The 21,409-nt window shown below is 37.6% G+C and overlaps 1 non-coding gene across 1 annotated transcript; it reads left to right on the plus strand.

Moving 5' to 3' along the window:
* Window positions 1–12,470: 12,470 nt before the first annotated feature.
* Window positions 12,471–12,577, plus strand: LOC118491026. The gene has a single exon (XR_004890251.1). It is a non-coding gene; the product is annotated as a small nucleolar RNA R71 (small nucleolar RNA).
* The last annotated feature ends 8,832 nt before the right edge of the window (window positions 12,578–21,409 follow it).

The following is a 21,409-nucleotide window of genomic DNA, read 5'->3' on the forward strand; positions in this document are numbered from 1 at the left end:
CTCAAATTACACCTCATAAGGGCATTTTGGTCATTTAAAAGGGTATAAAAGAGTTAGACTAGTAATCTGAGTTATATATTTGAATAAATCAGTAAATATACTTTGTTTACCATGTTATAATAGTAGGGTATCATATATATGTAAATTTTATTAATTATAACCATCTTATGCACCAAAAGGGCATTTTGGTAATTTCCCATAAGCCTAAAAGGTCAAAACTGGAAATCTGAGTTTCAAACTTTAGTTTACTGTTATAATGTAGAATTTTACTAAATATATCAGTAGGTATTGACTCTTATACATATAAACTAGTTTTGACATAGACTATGTCGTAAAAATGCCTAAAAAGGTGATTTGGAGCCATTTCCGGGTTCTAAAGAAAAGCTGATATTTTTATAATTCCAGAAGGCTCAAAATAGTACATTTATCATAATAAATCAGTAGAAAAAGGTTTGAGGACAAAAGGATTTATAAAACTCATTTTATGGCTCAAAAGGGCAAAACCGGCATTAGCCGAATTAAGCTTAAAACTCTAAGTTATGCTCAGCCTAAAAATAAATAAAAATCTCTAAAAATCCCAAAATATTATTTTATAACAGTAGGTATAAAGTTTTGTATAAAAATTTGGGTTTAGATAGGCTATATGCAATTTGCGCCATTAACTCATTAAGAAAGCTCCTAATTACGCTAATGAGCATAACTCTTAATCTAGACCTCAAACTGATGTCAAATTTTGGTTACAAATCTATAATCCAGTAACTAAGATGTTTACCCTTTTACATTTTCAAAAATCATATTTTATGGACATTTGGGCATAATGGTCAACATATGGGCATTTAACGGAAATTTGCATAATAATTAGACAACTAGTGAACTAAGCCATATAATCACAGAGGGTTATACTAACATGTTACTAGGTCCAAAAGAAGCTCTAAGGCAATCTTAATCTTGACTAAAACGGGTCAGAACTGAAAGTCAAAGCGAAAGTCAAACTATGCGACTTTCGGTTCCAAACCGGGTCTAAACAGAAAATTGTCGAGTTGAACATGTTGGGACATGTTCTTACATTAGTTCCCAAGTTATATTAATGATTAAACAGGTTGCATGTATCCTACATTGCTAATTATGCGTTAATTTGGATTTAAGCATTCTGTTGACTTTTTAAAGTGTACTTTGACTCGACAATTAACATGCTTAGAGTGGGAATCTGATAATACCCTTTTAAAGGTTTGTTGCCCACATAATTACCTACTTATAGGTATTTTTCATTCGAGATATTACTGAGTAATTTTGAACTAATCTCGAAGTCAAACCTTAATTACGACGGTTTGATTTTTAGCTAAATAACTAAGCTAAAAGGGATTAAAAGGGATTAAAAAGGATTAAGGATAGTTACAAAGATCCTAATTAGGGTTAGAGACTTAATGAGAACTTGTTGCTGTCCAGAAAAGCTCCAGAGAAGTCTTGAACCAAAGTCCCAAGTGAGCAAGTGAATATGGTTACAACACAAGTCCTTATATAGTAACTATAAGGTCCAAGATCATGCCATGCTAGCCTAGAATGGTTACAAGATCAACCCAAGTGTCCCTAATAGGCTAAATACTGCCTAGCAAGTCTCTGGTTTCGAAAACCATTCATGAGAGGCGGTGCAACAGGCTGAAAAGGCAGTTGTCCATTTTCTGCTGCCAGCGACTGGCTTACGGACCGTAAGCCTAAGCTCTTGCGGTCCGTATGCTCCTCTTGCAGACCGTATGCTTGAATGGTTGCGGTCCGTAACCGCCTTTGCTGAAATCGCCCAGGTATGTATCTTACGGACCGTAAGCCTAGGGCCTTGCGGTCCGTAACCGGTGGCCAGAAGACAAAAATTTTTACAAACTTCAAGCCTTGACCATGCAACTTCGTGGACTCCGAATCTCATGCCATCTTTTCCAGTTGGGGGACCAGTTTGCTCAGCCATTGCATGCTTAGCATGCTTTTACAATCTTTGGCATCTTGTAACAACTTAAAGTGACGGAAAATTTCCAAGTTTAAAGCCTTGGATTCTTACAAAGGCTAAACATGTTTTATTAAGTTAGTTCCAATCTTTCTTAGACAAGAATTTAAATCAGGATTTCAGTAGTAATATCCTTAATGACCCAATTTCCATATAAAAGATGGAATTTAATTTATTTAGGAACAACCGGTTAATATATAACAGATGTTTGTCAAACAATTTAAGGATCTTGGGATTTTATAATTTGGGTCGTTCAGAGGTATTTTAATAACATGTCGCCCTTGGGTCGTTCAGAGGTATTTTAATAACATGACGCCCTTTTCAAATCCTACCATACATCTTTATTTGATCCGGGTTCCTAACACGTTTGTCCGTCATGACACGTGTCTTTATTTTATTGGGTACGAATTTTCGAGGTGTTACAAAAAGGCCTTGTCACAAGGACAATTAAAGCATAATCAATGATCTCTTGGATCTGTGATTTTTAAGGGTCGAACATAGTTCATCGCCTTTTGACAAGAAGTTTATAAAATAAAACTATCATTGTCATGAATACACCTTCGCCCATAGGCATACATCTTAATTGGATGTTTTGATGTATACTTCATACTGTTGTTTGATAGCCGTGATTCGTATTGATCATATAGGCTATGAAGGTGGCTTGGAAAAGTCCAAGTACTTTTGGAAGCTAGTGTGGTCTCTCAAGTCACACAGCCAGGAATGTTAACATGTTCTTAGATGTTAACAAGGATTAATTATCTTAAGAGGGTTTTACCATCACAGCCATGTTCATAGACATATAGGCTAGGTTATACCATTAAGAGGATCTTTTGAAATTTTCAGCTGATCGATAAAGTTCGAGTAAAATTTGGAACTATCGCTGAATAAAGGATGAAATGAATACCTACATAAATTTTTTCAAAACTTTCGTAGATTATTAGGAATTTACAATAGTGCCTTAATCAGGACTTTTAGTAATATATTTGTCCACAGAGGACTAAGAGGAAAAGTATAAGTCCGTATAAGGACTACAAAATATTGTAAATCTATATATGGGTTATAATGAAATATCAATGTCCTCAAAGGGGCTATTTCAAAATAGCGTATTCCCAAAGGGATTTTAATGAAATAACATGTCCATAAGAGGACTATATTGGTACAGCGTGCACACAAAAGGGCTTTGCTGTACAGGTGTCCTCACAGGGACTTTAAATAACTCTAGTCCATGCAGGGACTAAAAGAAAATAATAGTCCGTAAAGGGACTATACAATATGTCCGTATTGGGACTTTTATGATATAACATGTCCATGAAAGGATGTTAATAAACAATTGTCCTCCTAGGGACTTTATGTCGAGAGACACGTCCTCAATGGGACTTCTTAATGAAACAATATGTCCTTAAAGGGACTTATAATAAAATATCATGTCCACAAGGGATCTAAATGTAATAAATTGTCCATAAAAGGGACTATGACGAAATAATATGTCCTTGAAAGGACGATAATGAATTATTATGTCCGCCAGGGGACTTTGATAAAATCATATGTCTATGAAAAGACTTTTAATGAATTACTATGCCCATGAAAGGACTATGATGAAATATAATGTCCATGAGAGGACTATATTGAAATATCAAGTCCACGAGAGGACTATTTTAAAAATAGTGTATCCACAAAAGGGATTTTTAATAAAACACACGTCCATGAAAGGACTAAATAGCAAATGCCCATATAGGGTCTTAAGTCGAAAGGTATGCCCACTCAGGGACTAAAATAGAAGAGATAGGTTCTTATAAGGACTTAAAAGACAAAGAACATTATGAAAGAAGGATTTTTTTTAACGCCTTCCTTGCTTCATTTCGATTGTTTCTCTTCTTTGTTTACCATATACGGTAGGGACGCTGAAGACCTCAGTGAATAAGATAAATATTCCAATCAGGATCCGTTATAGAAGTAGAATTCAAGGATTCAATGGTTAAGGAATGATATGGACCACAGATTGGGTTTTGACTGACATAATCCAAGTCTGGGATTCCAAAACTTGGAGGTAAGAAATAAGGGTCATCAGCATTCACTAGCATTATTTTCAATACGGGGGCCTCAGGGACCACCTGGTATGGACTCCACTGGCACAGACTTTAAAATTTGAGCCTCAGGGACCTCCGGTATGGACTCTGAAGTCTGATTGCAATTAAAATGGGTTTGGTTTTAGGAATGAGTCATTAAAGGCCTTTCCTCCAAACTAGTCGCACGCTTATTCTAGCTGTATTATGAAGCTTGGCATTTCTTGGCTTCAGATGAAGAGAATCTCTATCAACGGCTTCCTTGCTTGGCGACTTATTCAAAATACATAAAATCGAAAACAATGTTTACTTAATAGCGATGAGAGCATTCCTGTGTTAAGTCTAGACTCAAAAGGTCTAAGGAATATGCTACTGTGTCATTGAGATTAAACACAAAAGGTTAGTGTTTAATTCACTCAATGTTGGCTCTGATACCAACCTGTCACACCCCGATATTTCCACATATTACTGGTTGGCCCGGTGGGGAGTATCGTGACGTAGTTGATATCATCATGGTCTCATAATAGCACAGCGGAAGTCTTGGAATATAAAATATTATTACAAACTCAAATGTCTGAAAATATCAAAGTATTTATTATAGATGAGCCTGTAATATCAAATCCACAGGAGGATCATTACAAAATGTATAAAATGAAGCTTAGCAGACTTTGTGGCATCTTTAAGGATTTGCAAGATCCTCTTTTTCGACACCGAGCAACTCTTAGCCTATTACGAGTAGTACCTGCCACTTAGCCTTTTGAAAATACGCCAGTTTTCACTGGTAAATACAATTAACCGACTCATTTGAAAAGAGTTTATGAGAATTGATTTAAGTGCACAAGGCACAAAACCTTTTATAACTTGGGACAATTATTTAAAGATAATCTTGTATATTGAATTACATGTTTACCATACATCTGGGGCCCAGTACAGAGACTGAGACATGATTAAACGACACACCACTTATAAACCCATAAAGGAGTTATCCCCAACTTGTGGGTAATTAATAATTTATTATTTGGCATCTTTTCGGTGTATGCCTACACCCTGCGCATCAGTCGTGGCCATTTACAAATGAATGAGCCGAGGATATATCCAGGACACGATTGTTAACCCCCAATGTTTAAGGTATCAACAGAACAGTATCAAAACAGGTTTTGTGGATTTACTAGCCACAATCCGGCATTTGATTGATCCACACCCGACCAAGTGGTATTAATCTACTGTATCCCAAGCCCGTATAAGGGAAAATATGTTAAAAGTATTTACCTGAGCTAATACTTGATTCACAGCAAAATAACTCAGTCGTATCCAATCTATCTAAATGCAGGTAGCTTTTACCAGGTGGCTCTAGTCTGGAGTGATGGTAATATATAACCAATTCAGAATGCTAACGGTCTTTATTTAAGTCGTAGACTTAGACCGGCTAGCTTAAAATATCTAATACGGTACGATACGCTAGATTAAGCGATGACCGGAATAGAATGTTATTTAGACCCAACAGGTACGAAGACTTGTATAATATGGGTAAATTAAACACATTCTGGATTTTGAGATAAAAATGATAAGGTTAAACCCGTTTCGGCAAACTTACGTAAACTAGTTACATAAACCGATCCGAACGCGTAAATGCGTAACGGGCAACTAAATGAACCATATACAAGTCCCTTATGTCATTATGCTTAGAATATGTTAATACATCAGTAGGATGTTAACATATATGCCCAAAAAGTATTTAAAACCAAATTAAGTCCCGTAGGGGCATTTTGGTCATTTTACCCTTTATAAAAGAGATTTTAAAGCAAACTGAGGTTCTGGTCTTTGGTAATCAGTAAAAATATTTATTTTATCACATTACATCAGTAAGATATCATACATATGTGAGGTTTACCATTTATGGCCAAACTATGCCCCGAAATGGTATTTTGGTCATTTCACATATGCTTTTACGGACATTTTTGGAAGTCTGAGTTCACGACTTATACCTACTGTAATAATATTAAAATTTGTTTAAAAATTCAGTAGGTAACAAGTCTTAGGTGTTAATTATGGTTTAAAACCAAACTATGCACCTAAATAGCGTAAAAATCGCTAATTGACGATAATTAAGGAGTTTTATGGAAATCTGAGATTTTGATCAGTTTTGAATGCTCAAAATAATTTATTTAATATATGAAATCAATAGGAAAAGGTTTGGCATTCAAATCATTTGTAAATCTCATTTTATGCTTGAAAAGTGTATTATCGTCATTTACCGAATAATACAAGAACTCTATGATATGATCAGTTTATAATCTGATCAAAAATTCCAACAATCCCTAAAAATAATATCTTAGCAGTAGGTAATGAGTTTTGGGTCAAAATCTAAGTTTAAACAGGCCTTATGCGGGATATCGCAATTTAATTAAATAAAAAGCTTCTTTTTACGATATCGAGCATATCTCCTATTTGAAACCAAGAACTGATGTGAAATTTTCGGGACATGCTTATATATCAGTAACAAAGGTTTTTGTCCTCTCACATTTCTAAAAATCTCATTCATATGTCAAAAGGGCAAAATGGGCGTTTATAAGCATAATAACGGAAACTAGCGTATAACTCAAATTACTAAGGACCAGGTAATACAACCCTAGGGGGTTATACTACAACATAATACGGTCCTATTGGAAGCTTAAAACATAAAGGATTTAAGCTAGATTGGGTCAGAACTGGAAGTCAAACCAAAAGTCAAGCTTTTGCGACTTTCGGTTGCGAACCGACCCTAAACTCAGAATTGTCGGGTTGAACTTGCTTAGACATGTTCTAATAGTAATTAGTAAGTTATTAGAGTGTTAAAATATAATTTATAACCTCTGCATCATTGGTTTTAATTAAAATTCACAAATCTACAAAGTTTGACTTTTTACCTAAATGGTTTGACCCGACAATTAACCAAGCAAACGAAGGAATTAGGAGGTGCCCTTTTAAGGGTTAATCACTTACCTAACTATGGTCTTATACCCACTTTCATTTTGATCAGTGGCTGGACCATAAGAGTTTAAACCGAAAGTCAAAGTTATTTTACAATAACTTGACTTTTCGATTGTTAAAACATAAAACTGAACTAATGAGAGGGCTAAGGCACTTACAAAGGGTCCTAGCTATCTTTTCTACAAAAATTAAGTTCCACTTTAGCTTAAGAAGCTCCAGATTTGAGTGATAGAATGATAGAAAGAAAGGTGTGATGAAAATGGGTGAATTAGCTTCCTATTTATAGTTTTTGGTTGAGAATTGGATCAAGACGTGTGTTAGAGTAGTCATTAGGAGCATTACACCTGTTATAACAGCTGTCCCAATTGGTTTGGAGCCCAGGAATCAATTTGGATTGGTTTAGAAGTGAATAGAATGGTCTCCAAGCAAGAATAAAATAACAAAATAAACTACTGCAGATGCAGGCCACGCGGCCCGCGTAAGAGCGGCCCAAGGCCAATGCGGCACGCCTGAAAGAACAGATCAACAACATACTTTTAAAACATGCAGTTTTAGTCCCTGATCTTGATAAATGTCATTTCTGACTTATTTGAGGCCCATTAACCTCAATTCAAGGCTTCACTATGATGCCTAAACATAGGGGACATGAGATATGCTCAAAAACATGTCGGATGTCGGCTCGTTTGGTCGTACGGTCACGTTGTTCGGCTAATTACGACGAAACACGAACGGACGCGAAAAACGATCCAAATTACGCGACGAATGGAATTTTATCAAGCCAAACACTAAAATAAAATATTTTAGAGCTTACATAAATTTTTGGATGCCCGGATGTATTCAGAATGTAAGATATGCGTGGAAATGCAAACTTATGCACTTTTTGACGCTCTTAGTCCCTGTTGATCAAATAAGTTTATTTTTGCACACCAAACACCTCTAAGCCTATTTCTAAGCTATGTAAAGGATATTTAGGGCATGTTTAACTTATGATCATATTCCGGAAGGTTCGATACCATACGAATCGGTATATTTTTGCAGTTTGACGCAATTAGTCCTTTAATCGCACAAAGTAGCGCGAAATGTCATTTAATTATATCCAAGCCTTCCATGGCCCATAATGGGTATTCCCAAGCATGTGTTTAATTATTACTACACTCCCGTTTGCTTAAATGGTCACCAAAAGGCGTAGATTCAAAAGTTGACGCTTTTGGTCCCTCTAATGCGCAAACTTGCGCATATCATCATTTAATAGCATCGAAGCCTTATCTAGTCCAGGTTAGGCATTCTTGAGAGTATTATAATACATCACGATACTTCGGGTTCGTGAAAAGATCATTCAGAGGTATAATTAAACATGTTGACGCTTTTAACCCCTCTAACTTACAAACTTGCGCGTAACTTCACTTATTGGCATAAAAGCCTTGCATAGCCAATATTAGGCATTCCCGAGAATATGATAAAACATAATGATGCTCTCGGTTTGTCAAAAGGTCACTCCGAGGTAAGAATTAACATGTTGACACTTTTAACCCTTCGACTCGCAAACTTTCACATAATTACGCAAACGGCTCCTCTCGTCCAACAAGTGGCTCATTTGAGAATACGGACACCGTATAAGGTCACTCAGAGGCCTAGTTTAGGCATGTTGACACTTTCAATCCTTTTTAAAATCAAGGTTTTCGATTTTGACGAAAATAGTCCCTCACAGTCAATGTTTGACTTTATTAGGGTTCATTACACGTGTCAACACATCATTGGACATGATTTTATGAGGTGTAACAAGTCTGACATGCCACGTTTATTCCCTTTCTTGTATTTATATTAGATTTGGCTGCGTTTTTGCTTCTTTTGTTCATTTGAGCTCATTTAATCGTGAAAATACAAAAGGAAGACAGAAGCACACTTTTTCCAACATTAGTACTAAAAAGGGTAAGTTTTATGCCTCATTTGATGTAATTTATATGTTGCATTTTACACACATCAAATACCCCCACACTTGAATCTTTGCTTGTCCTCAAGCAAAACTCTTTATAATGTGGCTTACACTCCCAAATGGAATGGGTAGAAGAGAAGGTTTTTGGGCTTACCATAGAGTGTCGGGATTCCAAGATTTTTATTAGGTTTTATTTTTATTTTAATTACAATCTTATTCATCATGATTTATTTAGAACATTACATAAAATAAATTACTTATTTGGGCATAACATGCCTTTTTAAAATTCCATTTATATACAAGTTCACATACCTCACGGGGGATCACTCAACACTCTGCCGAAGATGTATTTTTGTGACACACTCGAGAGCGGTATGGAACTTACTTCTACCATATGCTTGCCAAGCAATCCATCCTCCTCCTTTTAACTATACACCTTTGTAAATATCAAGAGGACTTTTGGGGAATGGGTTAGGCTTGGGTTAAAGGTAGGTGGTTGGGTTAGTGAAAGGCGTAAAAAGCATCGGTTTTCGTAAGACTTTTTGATTTTTATGACTTTTTATTCTAATGAAGCAATTTTTCAAACAAAGTTCTTTTTGATAAACTTGTTCGTTTATTTCTTTTGGCTTCATCATCATTCATTTTTTAAGGAATGTCACATGAAAAACCGAGCTATTTACTAAAATAAAGGGTTTAAAATAAAAAAGGGTCTTGGTGGGTAAAAAGGGTGTTTGTTTTGGGTTAAGAAATGAAAAAGTTTAGGCTCAAAGGGGTTAACTAGGGGGATTTTGGGTAGGGGGTGAAAAAAGAAAAAAATAATGGTGTTGAAATAAAAAGGGTTAGTCCTAATGCCTCCATCATTTACTTACTTGGGTTTAAGTTGGTAAGGACCGGGAATGTATCGTCATGGCAAGTTCTAGAGTCGTAAGAACCAAGCGGCTATTCACACAAGAAACGAAAAATTAGCAGTTAGTTTAAAGGTGTGTATTTGTATACTCAATAAAGGCTCAAAACTCACTTCTTGTGGGAATGGGTTTTTATGTGATCAAGTATATATAATCAAATTTTAACTAGATTTGTCATGTCGTTTCATAATTTTCTTATGTTGGTTCTTTTTATCACGACGCGATCGGTTGTAAATTTGTAAAAATATAACCTTTTTAGAATTTGAAATTCCCAAATTAAAGCAAGACAAGTAAAAAAAATGAAAAGATTTTGAAAAAAATTGGGGTGTTTAGCGGTTCCAATAGAGTTTTGTGTAAGGCTTGTAATTAAGACTTGCAAAATTCAAGGTTTTAGCATCCCCCCACACTTCAATTACACATTGTCCTCAATGTGTCCCAAAAATAAGTTTTTAGGTTGATTGAATGTGTAAAAGTGTGTTTAAAAACAAATTTTTATGTTACTGGGCATCTGGACACGGGCCCGTGGTGTCCGGGCATGGCCCCGTGTTCAGATTGCCAATAACAGAAATCTTTAAAAAGAAACAGAAGCCTGGGCACGGGGGCGTGTTCAGCGGACACTCCCCGTGTCCACTTACCTGAACTGAGCGATTTTCTGCTGATGGTTCAGCACGGGGTCGTGTTGGCTGGATACGGCCCGTGCCGAACTTGCTGTAATGAAGAAAATTTTTTGGGAGGCTCTGTTTTTATGCATGGGGTGCTGGTTTAAGTTTCCCTTGGTACCCTTCACCATCCGTGAGTGTGTTTTATTCCTGAAAATTAAAACTAAACTAGAAAACATAAAAAAATTAACCTAAACTAAACTAAGGATAGTTCCGCGGAATGCCTCCGTGGTGCACCACGTTTATAAGGGTCCTTGGCTAGACCCAAAGCCAGTTATATGTTACCCAAGTAGGATGTTGTTCATCCCATGTTGCACCGTCGGAGAGCATCATCCAAACTTGAGTCTATGACCTTCATGTAATTGACCGGGTCATCGTCCTCTACTCTCTTTCCAACTCTGAACTTCATTTCCTTGTCCCCAACCCTTAATGTTAGTGTTCCACCATTCATGTCTACCACTGCGTGGGTCGTAGCTAGGAATGGCCTCCCTAAGATGAGTGGTACTTCGGTATCTTCCTCCATATCTAGTATGACAAAGTCGGCTGGGAAGACAAATTCGCCGACTTTGACCAATAGATTTTCAGCGACACCTTATAGATATTTGACGGACCTATCGGCGAGTTGTATGTTCATTTTTGTAGGGCTTGTTTTCCCTAGGCCGAGTCAGTCGAACATTGATGCGGGCATGAGGTTGATGCTAGCCCCGAGGTCGGCTAGTGTATTGCGAATGGGAGATTCCCCAATCAAACAAGGGATTGTGAAGCTTCCAGGGTCAATCTTCTTTTGCGGAAGTTTGTTGAGTAGCAAGGCGGAGCATTCTTCGCTTAAATTAACTAATTGCAATGATTCAATTTTCCTTTTGTGAGTGAGGAAGTCCCTCATAAATTTTGAATATTTAGGCATTTGGGTTAGGACTTCAATAAATGGAATATTAACACGCAATTTTTTTAGCAAATTTTCGAACTTTGTGAATTGCTCATTGGTCTTTTGGCGAATTAACCGACCTGGGTACGAAACCAGAGGATTCTTGGCGGGCTCTTGATTTGGTGGAGGAACCATCTCTTGTTGGGGCATTGGTGGAGTTGTGGTTTGGCTAGATCGGCTCTTTTCAGTTGGAGGTAATGGAGCCTTCTCGGGACCCACGATACGGTTTCTCAATGTGATGAGATGTACTTGAGCCTTTGGGTTGGTTTCGGTATTACTTGGTAACGTGCCTTGTGGTCTCTCGGAGATATTTTGAGCTAGTTGATTTAATTGTTTTTCAATGTTTTTCAATGTTTTGAATACTGGCTTGCTGATTTCTAAAATTCGATTCCAGTTGTTGAAATCGATCCGAGTTTTTCTTTTCAGTGTCGGAGATGAGGCGAGATACGGTATCTTCAAAGCCTTTCTCGTCCCCCTTGTTGTTGAGAGAAATTTTGTGACTTGTTTCTTGGTTTTTGAAAGTTTGTTCGTTGGGTTAGATTTTGTTGGTTACTACTATTGTCGGGTTCTCTCCAACCAAGGTTAGGGTGGTTACGCCATCCTTGGTTGCAGGTACCCGTTGGAGGACCCGACGGCCTAGGTCTATTATCAATGTAGTTTACCGATTCTGTTTGATTATCCATTTCTTTCATACAACTCCAATTTTCATGTGGCCCACCCCACCCCTCGCAAGCCATAACCGAAGCCGTTTTTGCCATTTCTAACCTTTTGATTTTTGAAGAAAGGGCTTCGATTTGGGCTTGCAAGGAAGTGCTCTCATCAACCTTACGGGCGCCCGGGGCAATAGATTTCGTGCCTCGGGGAGTGTGCCATTGAAAATTGGTTTGAGCAATTTCCTCATTTGATTATAAATTTCATTTGGGCGGCGATTACCTAAAAGTCCCCCGGAGCTAGAGTCGAGTGTTTGTCTTGTGTGTGGCAACAACCCATTATAGAAAGTGGATACTTTTTGCCATACCGCAAGACCGTGATGAGGACACTTTCTTAGTAGCTCCTTCAGCCTTTCCCAAGTTTCATATAAGGATTCCCCGTCCTCTTGTGAATATGTGTTAATTTCAGTCATTAATTTAGTTGTTTTAGCAGGAGGGAAATACTTATATAGAAACTTTTGGGCTAGTTCATCCCAGGTGTTTACCGAGCTAACTGGGAGGGTATTTAGCCAAGCCTTAGCTCGGTTCTTTAGTGAAAATGGAAACATTCGAAGGCGGATGGCATCATTTGATGCTCCATTGATCCGAAAAGTATCCCATATTTCCAAGAAGTTAGTAATATGTAAATGGGGATCTTCGTCCACAAGCCCATGGAAAGTTGCGGAGTTTTGAAGCATTTGTATCAAATGCGGCCGAAGTTCGAAGTTGTTGGCTTCGACATTCGGTGCATTGATAGCGGCGCCATGATTACCTACGGTGGGACGTAGGTAATCCATGAGGGTACGTTGGTCCGCCATTGGAAGTGGGTCCCCCGAAACTTTCTCTTGGTTTTTAGCTTTAAGTCTTTTTCTTATAAAGCGTTCGGGTTCGTCTAGAGGTTCTTTTATGTCTCTACTAGAACTGGAGCTCATACACTGCGTGGAAAGTTCAGATGTGGAGCCTGGGTTCCAAGTCCTGCAATAAAAACAAAAAAGAATGTTGGTCAGAAGTTTCACCACGGCCCCGTGCTCAGATGAACACGGCCCGTGGTCGGAGATACAGTGATTGTTTTCTGGATCCCTGTTACTGGGGAGCTCGACACGGCCTCGTGTTGCACCGACACGGCCCCGTGCTCAACTCTCTGTAACTCGGAAAATAAAAACTGCCTGTAACAATGCTGGGCACGGCCCGTGTCCGACCAGGCACGGCCCGTGGTAAGCTCTGCAGAAACTGCAAATTTATAAAAATCCTAAAAAAACAAAAAAAATAAGAAAAAAACGATTAGGCCGTTGATTCCTAACTTTCTTAAAATCCTTGTGTCCCCGGCAACAGCGCCAAAAACTTGATGCATGTCGTGTGTTATAGGTTTTTATGTATATTTTTAGCCTTTTTTACACTTTAGTCAAGTTTTAAATTTATAAAACACGATATTTTACTAACACCAAACACAATATGGGCAAGTGCACCCATCGTGAGCGTAGTATAGTGTTGGTAAGATACCGAGGTCATCCAAGGATACAAGAACTTTTAATACCGGTTTATCCTCAACGTCTAATCAAATCAAAATTTTAGAAAAAAGGTTTTAAACTAGAAAATAAAAACTAAAAATGCTGAAAAATAAAAAGAAAAACAGATAGACAAGATGAATCACTTGGATCCGACTCGCCTTTAGTATAACCTTTGATTATTTCCGCACTTTTGCACTTTTTAAGAGATTATCTTAGTTACAGTAGTAGGCCCCTCTTTTGAAGGTGACGTTACCCTCAACCCAGTAGTTTGAGTCAGCAAGGATACAATCCTAAAGGGTTGGATTATTGAAAGATAATTAATTAAGTTATTAATGCGTAATGTGGTAGGCCCCTCTTTTGAAGGTGACGTTACCCTCGGCTAAGTAGTTTCAGTCAGCAGCGATACAATCCTAACTATCCGGGTTAATGTTTTAATAGTAGTTTACATATGAGGGGGTCAAGGAGTTTGGACCCCCGCCATCCAATACCAATGGGTATTGAAGGAGGTCCTACTAAACTTGACCCAGGTCATTGCAGGATCTATACACTGAACAAGGCAAGACTCTTACCAAACCATTCCCTTAACCCCCGACCAGGTAGCCAACATATCTCCATATAGACCGTGGAGATATGAATGGTGAAAATCTTTTATTTTATATAGACAGTAAAATAATGCCAAGACACCACAGATAAATGATAAGGAAGATTCACCTTCAACATAAAAAACTAGTTATTAAAGTCATTAATACATAACCAAATAAAAAGTGCGAAAAGATTAAAAATAAAAAGTATTATACTAAATGCTTGTCTTCACCAAGTGATGTAAGAGACTTAGGCAAACATGGCCTTTGATTGTCAAGAACTCTTACGATCAATCTTGGATCCCGAGACTACTCACACACTCTATGATGGATGATGGTGGTGGATGTGGTTTGTGATGGTGGTGGTGGGTGAGTGAGGTGTGAGAGAGGTGGTTTGCCAAGGGATGGTTTGCAAGTGAGCCAAGCACCCCTATTTATAGCCTGCACAGAAGCCCAGACACGGCCCTGTGTCCATTGGGCATGACCCCATGTCCACCCATCTTCTCTTTCTTCATTAATTGCAGTTTGTCTGCATTAGTTGACCACGCCCCCGTGTCCGCTGGGCACGACCCCGTGTGCAGAAGCGTATCTGTACTTTCAAGATTTGCCTAGATTCTGCGAATCTTAGAGTTGACCACGGCCCCGTGTCTGCTGGACACGCCCCCATGGTGGGTGATAGAAGCTTCTACAACTTTGTATTTTCTGTACACACTTGGGCACGCCCCCGTGCTCATTGAGCACGGGGCGTGTTCAGCCTTCTGTTCTCTTGTTTTTGTTTGGGAGGATGTTGTCGAGGGGTCGGGCATGCCATGTTTATTCCTTTTCTTGTATTTTTGTTAGATTTGGCTGCCTTTTTGCTTCTTTTGTTCATTTGAGCTCATTTGATCCTGAAAATACAAAAGGAAGACAAAAGCACACTTTTTCCAACATTAGTACTAAAAAGGGTTAGTTTTATGCCTCATTTGATGTAATTTATATGTTGCATTTTACACACATCAGAAAGAGAAAAAGAAAGGAAAAAGAAGGATAAAACAAAGAAAGACGAAAAGAAGGAAGAAACAAAGGAACATAATGAGGAACAAGATGAAGAAGAAGAACAATATAAAGAAGAAGAACAAGATGGGGACAAAAAATGTGGGACATACGCTAAGTGAACCAGTTGTAGTTGTATGAAGGGCATGCAATTACACCAAGCAGGATAGTCGAAAGAATAATATTTAATCAAGATGAAGACGGAATATTCTTCAAATACGACTTTTTGGCGTTATTCATGAACACGATGGTGGAGATAAAGAAGGACGGGACATGCGAAACCGAGTTTCTCAAATGTTTGGGTGAAGATATCGTTGTGGAAGACGTGAATTGGTGCAAATATATCTGCGACATGATCAAAATAGGAAGGATGGGTGGCAACGAGATAATATATCAATATATTTTAATGGGGCGCTCACAATTCCGGTGGTAAGTTAATTGTTAGGTTTGTAAATTCTATAAATTATTTGGTTTATTATATAACATAGTACCTTTTTATTTATTTTTTTTTTATCTTTTTGTATTATTATTATATTTTCAAAAAAAAAGTTTGTCACGTATGTTATAATGCACATGTGCAGATGATTTATGCGGACCGAACCGTATGTGGAGATATCAATTCGATCCGCACAATGAGTCCATTATCATTCTAGACAAAAGATATGTTGAGTAGGAGGCAAAAGGATGAGATAAAAAATGGTGGGTTTGGAAAAGGCATGTTACGGGAAGGGTATGTTGAGGATAAAGTTGCAAACGAGATGGATGAAATGGTGGAACATGGCAGAGAGAATGATGTAAGCGATATTGACGAGAAGGGATACAAGAAGATGGCTAAAAATGATGATATATGTGATGGCGAAAATCAGTCCGTTTCATTCGAGCTATGTATTATTTATTCATTAGTATACTAAATGTGTACACTAATGTTAATTTGTTAGAAAATGCACATGTGCATAATTAGGTGCATAATTGATGATAATAATATAACATTTATGTTAGTTATACATAAATCAAATGTTAATGAGTAATTTTTGAAAAAAGATTGATGATGTTTGTATAATATGTGCATAATTTGTGATGATCAGATTAATGTTATGTATGAAAAAATGCACATGTGCATATCTGGTTATAATAATTAATTATTTATGAAAAAACACACATGTGCATTAGTAGTAAAAAAAGGTGAATGCAAATGTTATGTAATAAAGAATAGTTAAAATAAAGTTAATGCACACATAAAAAAGAATTTATGCACATGTGCACAATGGTTTGGTGTTAGCGTTAAAGTTAATAATTATACTAGTTTATGTAATGCACGTGTGCATAATGAATACAAATAATGCATAACATGTAATGAATATAAAAAATGATATTTCAATTATACATATTAGTTGTATTACATTTATATGTGTTCATAATCAAGAACATATGGGTTCAATCCAACGATTAATGGACGATACATTGAGGACGAAAGCATTGCTAGTTAAAAAGTTGGATGAAGCTTGTTCAAAATATCCGAAAAATGAGAATGTCACAGAGTTTGTTAAACAGTATGATAAGGTGTTTAGAGGCGAACACAAAATGGCCAATTTGATAATTAGTACGGGTACGGTTGATGGTAATGAAAAGGACAAAGTGGATACTGTGATGGGTTGTGTGGAAGGATTAATGAAAAATGATAAAGATATAGAGTTAGCTAAATTTGTTGATAATACGTTTAAGATGGAAGGTGCGGGTAAGTTGGCAGATACGTTGCAGATGCAGATTAAGGTGTCGTTAAGGGACAAGTGAAGGGAAAATCACATGATAAAAAAGAAGTTGATTACTCGATACCAAGTTTCATGCTGTTATCACAAAGTTCACAGAGCTCCCCAGATCCAGAAGTTGAATCAAGTATGCATGGGATTGTTATTGAAATGAATGAACCGTTGAATGGTGATGAAAAACTGATATGGCAGTATCTGTTGACAGTTATGGATGATAAACGTGGGTAAGTATAATTACGAATGTTATAGTTTTTTACATGTTTTGTATTGACATTATGACAAACTGAACTACAAAATTATGTTACAGGAGAGAACGTAATAAAAAGAATGATAAAAAGAATGATGATGAGGAGATAGACATCGAACAGGAGATGAAGGAGATAAATTTGACATTCAAGTAAGTTTTACATATGCATTATGACTATTATTACAAATACTATTATTGTTGTTATTATTATTATGATTCCTGTTATTACTGTTGGTTGATGCACATGTGCATATACAGTTATGCATTATGACATATGGACACCATATATCACATGAATTATATTATTATAAATATTGTTATAATGCATGTGATGTGTTTGATGCACATGTGCATAAAAAAAGAAAATTAATGAAATGTATGTGATGTATGCAGCAACTATATATTTGAAACTCAACATGGAATGTCAACCAAAGCATTTTTGATAAATACACTCGAAGAAGGAAAGTGGATTTCACAAAATGTAATAGATTGTTGAGCGGCACTGTTGAACTATATGGAGAAGAAAGAAAGTGCGTCAGGGAAAAGGAGGTTATGGTGCTATACAACCACAATCGTAAGTGTGTCATAATTTATGATTAAAAACCAATTGTGAACAAATTAAGTATTATTTGTGTATGACATGTATTGATGTAATGTGTACAGCCGGAGTTTATGCTAAAAACGAAACAAATAGAAAAAAAGGGCGTTTGCAACAATAACATCGCATCTGAAAGAGGTGGTTGAGTGTGACAACGAACTGTTGAAGTTGAGAGATATCAACATTATAATCGTACCCATGATTGAAAAAAAAAACATTTCTACCTGATTTGTTTTGATTTGGATAACGCAACGGTTGAAGTGGTCGATAATATGCATGATAGTCTCACGTTTTACAAGATGACATCAGGAAAAGGAACGAATTTTAGATATTTAGGGTCGCCTTCTAAAGTGGTACATATGTATTTTATATTTAATGTTATATTTGTGAATAATTATATAGATTTATGACAATGTATATATGCATTACAGAAACATTACATTGTTGGGTATTTGAAAGATGTCGGACATCTAACGGCATCACGCATGGTGAACGCAGATGTGACGAGAAAGAGGCTGGGATGAGAAACCGACTGAAAATTTTAACGACTGCGGTGTGTTCACGATGCGACACAGGGAAATGTATATAGGTAGTGATGTTAGCCTTGAATGCAGTTTTAGTACCAATAAAGATATTGAGAAGATGCAGTTGAAAAATTTGAGGATGAAAATATCGACAAAGCTGCTGTTGTCAGATGCAAACGTATATAAAGGAACCGTTATGGAGCTTGTTAGAGCATATGAGATCGTTGGTACTTGTGCTGGATTAGTTTGATAGTAGTTTGTATGCATTTTGAATGTTTAGGGGGTTGTTTTGTAATTATCTAGAAGTTGTAATCCTGACTTAGTGTAGTTAAGATTCCAGCAAATTTATAAATTTGCTGGCTAGTCAGGAAGCTAGTATATATACCCCAAGCATTGTAACACATTCAAGCTTTTGGCTCTTGGTGGAATCAAGTGTTGTTTACATTCATATTGTGCTTTGATCTGATTTCCAAGGTTGTTTATTGTTATATCTTTCTGTTTGGATTCAATACAACACTAGTTGTATTCATCAATCCATTAGCTTCACCTTCATCTTCATTCTTGATATTTCTTGACTATTCGTAGTTCAAACACTTAATCAATAGGTGTTTTGGACTAAAACAACCAACCACTGTGATCCGGATACGTTTTGGGATCTACAATTTGGTATCAGAGCCTTTGTGCTCTTGGTTGTTGTGTTCTTGTTAAGATTTTTCATTGTTTTGAAGGTTTTTCAAAGTTTCAAGGTTTTTCAAATTTTTGGGCTTAAAATGGATTGATGTGGTGTGTTTAATTGATATGTTGTTGTTAATACTTGGTTAGGGAGTTATTTTGGTCATTTTGGTACATCAAAACATGGTTTTTGGGCTGTTTTTGAGTGATTAGAGGGTTTTAGTTCGTGATAAACCCTCTGGTTAGCGAAATTAGTTTGAATACAGCGATGATTTTTTGAATACAGCGAAGATATTTTGAATACAGCGAAAATATATTTTGAACATAGCGAACACAGCGTTGAACTCAGCGAAATAGTTTGAATCGCTGAGTGCTTCGTCGCATAATCAGCAAATTAGCCGACTATCGTTCGAGCGAATTTGCTGATCATCAGCGAAATAGCATCATTTGACCCATTAGCGAAATTATCGAAGGCGACTTCGAGAACCGTGCTAGCGAATCACAGCGTTCCTATCACGGTTTCCGGCAATTATAACCTAACTCCGTTTGGTGTTTGATTTGTCAGCGTAGATAGATTGGTTGTTCGTGCAGGATCCAACAACTTGTCAGCGGAGATAGCGAACAAGTCAGCGAAGATTATCAACAACATCGCTCGCCGGCGAATTTAATAGTCTGTCAGCGAATTTAAGCCTGTTTCAGCACACGTTTGTCAAAAACAAAGAAGAATGTCGCTAAATCAACTAAGTCCAATCGCTCAAGCGGAACTTGAAACTGGAACCACAACTCGCCCACCAAAGTTGAAAGGAGCGGAAGATTTTAGCACTTGGAAAACACGCATTCAATCGTTCTTCGAGTACACGGATTATAATCTGTGGCTCTCCGTTACGGCCGGACCTCACGTTCCAACGGTAGTTAGAGGAGATGCGGTGGTTACTAACAACGATGCTACCACCTTCACTGACGAAGACAAGGCCCTCATTCAACGTGATCGTCGTGCACACGCCGCTCTAACCATGGCTTTATCAACAAACGACTGCAACATGTTTGAAGAACACCGAACTGCTAATGCACTCTGGAATGCATTAATCGAATACTATGAGGGAAATGAAGAACTGATCGAAAGCAAGAGAGATATGGTGCAAAAGCAATATGACATGTTTTGCGGAGTCCGTGGAGAGAGCTTGTCTGATCACATTAGCCGCTTCCTAAACATGATGACCAAAATGAAGAAAGCTGGAAATCCTGTAACCAATCGTGCTGCAATAAAGAAATTGCTTGACTCGCTCCCCAAGGAATGGAGCCTGCAGTGTATGATGATCAAGAAGGATTTCCTCAACAATCCTAATCCTGTTACTCTGTCAGATCTGATCAACACTCTAAGGGCATTTGAAATGGACGTAAACAAGAGAGAGATGAACACTGCTGGATATCAACCTAAACCAACTCAACCTTCAGCAGGATTGAAGAATGTAGCATTTCTCGCTTCAGGGGGCATTACTCCACAAGCTTCTGATCTAATTTATGCAAATGCTTCCGCAAGCGCATCTAAAGCCCCACAACTTGTTGAGAAGACGATCACTGTCGACACTCAAGCATTGAAAGTTTCAACCGAGAATGTGGCACTCTTCAACACTTTCCTAAGCAGCTATGAAGCCCTAATGTCTGGGGAATTGAAGAAGGAGATGTTTACTGCCGAAGACATGTATCAGGTTGATCCAGATGATATGGAAGAAATGGATCTGAAATGGCAAATGGCCATGATCACTCTGAGATTGAAGAAGTTTCAAGACAAGACAGGCAAGCGATTAGGTCTTGGAAAAGCTGGTTTTGACAAGTCTAAGCTGAGGTGCTACAACTGCAAGAATCTTGGACACTTCAAGCGTGACTGTCCGATGTTGAAAGAGGGAAACAGTGAAGCTACTCCTGCTGTTAAACAGATCACTGTCGAAGAGAACAAAAGCAACGCTTCTCCCAGCACGCCAAAGGCTTTGGTTGTTGAAGACTATGACTGGAGCGAAGAGATCACTGAAGCTAAGGAACAAGTCAGCAAAGCCCTGATGGCCAAAATCTCTAGTGAGTCATCTGCAAAGCAATTTGAGAAGCAGACAACGGGAATCCCAACTGGGAACAATGATGCTGACAAGGGATTGAAAGGTATTCTGCCTTCAGTGGAGTCTGGTGATAAAGCTGAAAAAGATGCTGAGAAAGGAAAGGATAAAGCTCAAGCTACAGCCATGAAAGCAGATGCAACAAAAGAGAAGGCTGACAAAGACTTGGTAAATAGTATTCCACTCAGTTTTAAGGAGAAGTTATGCTCCGAAGCTTGCGTTGATGTCGTGGCACA

This window comes from Helianthus annuus, chromosome 3 (assembly GCF_002127325.2).
Source record: "Helianthus annuus cultivar XRQ/B chromosome 3, HanXRQr2.0-SUNRISE, whole genome shotgun sequence".
Taxonomy (NCBI): Eukaryota; Viridiplantae; Streptophyta; class Magnoliopsida; order Asterales; family Asteraceae; genus Helianthus; species Helianthus annuus.